Source organism: Crocuta crocuta, unplaced genomic scaffold (assembly GCF_008692635.1).
Source record: "Crocuta crocuta isolate KB4526 unplaced genomic scaffold, BGI_CrCroc_1.0 scaffold943, whole genome shotgun sequence".
NCBI classification, from domain to species: Eukaryota; Metazoa; Chordata; class Mammalia; order Carnivora; family Hyaenidae; genus Crocuta; species Crocuta crocuta.
Window position 1 is genome coordinate 320,476 of NW_027528208.1, and position 3,836 is coordinate 324,311.

The window sequence follows — 3,836 nt, forward strand, 5'->3', positions numbered from 1 at the left end:
GTGGTTTTTTTTTTTTTTTGCCATAAGAACCCCAAATCATAAACCTATGTTTAAGCAATGCTTTAGCATTCTATTCTATTTGGAAAAGACTTAGATGTCCAATGAATTCAATGCCAATTATTATGCAAACAAAACTTTAAAGTTTTAGGTTACCAAAGACCCTGAAAGTTATCTTAACAGTTACCCATGAAAATATTAAGACAGACAAAATTAACCATTATTTCTTAAATAGTTTATTGTCAAGTTGGTTTACATATAACACCCNCTTTATTTTTGAAAATTACCCATTATTTTAAGTTATCTTTTTGCTAACAAATTGCAACAGAGACAACATGAACTTATTTCATCCTTAGCAAACCTAGGTAGAATAAGCTTCATATTTAATGCTGATAACTCTAAAGATATGTCTATCTTAATTAAACCAAAAAACCTGAATCAGTTTAAATACTGAATACATTCTACGCACATCCATTTAATAGTCAATCAATTTGTTCCCCATTTTTAGTTTTTACCTGAAATACCAATGGGGAATCTGAAAGGGGCAGTCCAAGGGGGTGCTATTTGCTCCTTGAACTTGAGGGTGGGAAGAGGAGCCTATGGTGCCTGAGGCACTGAGGATGGTATTGGAATCAGTTATTAAGGCTATACACAAGGTGATACAGAAGCAGGAGGAGGGGCAGGGGAAGGCAGATTCTGCCTAAAGACTGTAGGCAGATAAAAGCCCAGAGGGCAGAGAGAGAGAGAGGTCTCCTGGTCCTAAAGCCTGTCCACTCAAACAGATGAGCAGACACCAGTTTTTTTCCACCAATAAGTGGAATTAGGCAGTCCATGTCGGGCTAGAGAAGACAGGGAACTTCCCCAAAACAAAAGGACTTTCAGCAGCTGCTTGGGAATATTCCTTAGCATCTCCATCCCAAGGTAGAGTAACCAGAGACAGTTGGCTCTAATCATCATAGGCAGTGACCCGGGAAATGAATGAGGGAGGAGGCCCCATATACAGTTAGAGTAACCAGACTCTATTAGGAGAAACAATGAGGGAGAGATTATTGATAGAGTCCCTTTCATTAGGGATGGCCTGTGTTTTTCTCCAGCAACCTGGGTTAGGTTTTGGAACACTTCTGTATATTGACCAGGATTGTCTGCAAATATGCCCAGGTCCTTTTTATTTGCTTAGAATCTTGCAAGGAAAATGGGAAGCTCACGGGGCCAAATTCCCCANCCTCCGTACCTGTTATATTAGAGAGGTGACTATGAAGGCGTCCCAGCATATCAGCTCTCCCTTTTATAATCGAGGCGTGCCTGATCCGCCCTCCCCAAGCTGAGAGGATGGCCTGGGTCAAAGAAGGATTGGGCGAGCGGGGGTAGCAATTCTGACCCACTGCTTTAGCTCCCACCCGACCCTTCCTTCCCGCCTCTGGATCCTTCTAAATCTCTTAAGGAGCTGGTGAGGGTAGTGATTCAAGGTTTGTTATTTGTAAAGGTTATGGGTGCAAGCAAACAGCTGGGGCGATTACGGGAGGCATGTGCTGCGTATGGAGGAGGCTTCCCCGGGCCGTGACCCTCAGGACTGGTTTCCATCCTTTTAAGTGTCTCGGGTGCCCGATGGGAACCATAGGGCAGGTTCAGAGCGCTGGATTGCCCGTCCTTATGTGCACCCCTGGATGAACCTTTCCTGTAACCGACACACTCCCTGACCTCATTCTTCAGAGCCCTCTTGACTGGGCCCTCGTTTCTTGGTCGTACCAATTTGCTTGCAACCCCAACCCATGGAATCCAGTGCACACGGTCAATTATTTCCTCACCTCACCCCCAAGCACCCTTCCTTCCTGTGTGCCTCAGGTCCTATCAGCCGGCGGGTCCCGGTTGTTAAGGTTCCCGCTGCTATTGTGCACAAAGAAGGCGCTGATGGTAGATCTGTTCTCCTGTCCTTCATGTTCATAAACCAAGGCAATACAAAACCTTGAGAGCAGTAAGCTGCTTCTAGCTTGTCATGAGGGGAAATGACCCAAATATTGTCTGCTCCTATTCCATGCCTCGAGCCCTGGCCACACGGAAGCCGGAGTTGTATCTGATGATAAAATATATGTCTACCGAACAACAGAAAACCAGGAAAGATCTCTCTCCTTCATCTAGACCATCACGAAAGACACTTTCGAAGGCAAGGACCAGATAGCCACACAAACAGCATTTCCTCCCTAAGTGGCAAAATTGGTACGGCCACCGACGAAACTGCTACACCCACGAGATCCCCAGGTCTTTGGTGGGGAAAGAGTCACGGAGAATCAAGAAGGATTCCAGATCCTGAAGTGAGTCCCTAATTGCTGGAGCATGTGATCATCAGGGGTTGGAGAGGCTTTAGGAGGCATCTAAGAAGGACAGGGGAAGAAAGACTAAGCCAAGAGCAGAAAGAGGAACTGGGTAGGGCTAGGCCAACGTTCCCCTTCCACAGGGGGGATTGACCAACCTTTACCCAGAAGTCTGAGACTTGAGACCAGCGGCCTCACTACCTGCTTTTCACTGGTCAACAGGTGCCCGGTTTTGAGAGTCTTGGTAAGGAGATCTCCGTTCCGAAAAGGAAAGGAAGGAGACGGCTGTTACTCACCCTCCGACGGTCCCAGGGTCCCGGCACCAAAATGTTACCGGAGGGTGGGAGGGACGCTGGTCCTTGTCTCACGGAGTCGAAGAATGAATCTCGTGGGTGGATGACAACGGAGAGTGAGCAAAGCCGTAGAGTTTAATGAGGGAAAGTACAAAGCTCTCAAGAGTAAGAGGGGTCCTCAGTGGGTAGCGGCTGGGGATTTCTGTCCCTGGCTTTTTAGGGGGACCTTATCAGAAAGTGTGAGAGACTCCACGCATGGCACCTAGCCCCGGCGGGTCCGGAACACGTGTATCTCACCCTCTTCCCCAAACTTCGCTGCTGCCGCCACTTCCTCAGCCTCCCACCTGTAGCTGCATCTTGCCTCCCTGAAGGGAGGCCCTTGCCCTTGCCCTTGCCCTTTCTCTACTCACCCAGACCTTCCTTTGCCCACCCAGGGTCTTGCCTGCCATTCATGCAGATCAATTCTGCATCTTTCTTTATAAGTCCCAGCATCCTGAAAGTGCCTTCTGTCACCAGCTATTTCAAAACCCCCTTTTAATCCTATGAGGGTGCATAAACATTTAAAAGCAAAAATTGAGGGAAAAAAAAAAAGACCACAAAGCACAGAACAAATGCAAGGGGTGGCTGTGGTTGTGAATTCACATTATTTATGCAGCAGAATTACTTCTGGCAGATGAGACTGTTACTGCGAAAAGCTTTTAAAACAACTAAGAGTAGTCAACATTTTGTGGGTGTTTCCTATTTTCTAGACGCTAGTCCAAGTTAGCTAACTCATTTAGTCCTCACAACAAGCTTATGAGGCAGTTTTCTTTTTTCAGATGAGGATACTGAGTCATGAAAGGATTGAGGGACTTGCCCAAAGACCGAAGCTCCTAGTCAGCAGACGTGACAGCAGTGGCCAGGTTACACCACCTTCTGTAAGTACTGTAGTACTTCTCAGAATACCAGCAAACGTTCACGCAACACATGTTGTGAACACTTCTGTGCATTAATATCTAATATCTTCTTACACCGACCTTGTCATTAGGTTCGTTTATCTAGTATCTTAATAGCATTATAGCAATGAAGTTTTAAAAATAATTTTTTAAATATTTTTATTTCTAGGAGAGAGAAAGAGAGAGAGAGACAGCATGAGCTGGGGAGGGTCAGAGAGAGAGGGAGACACAGACTCTGAAATAGGCTCCAGGCTCTGAGCTGGCAGTCAGCACAGAGCCCGACGCGGGGCTCGAACCCACCA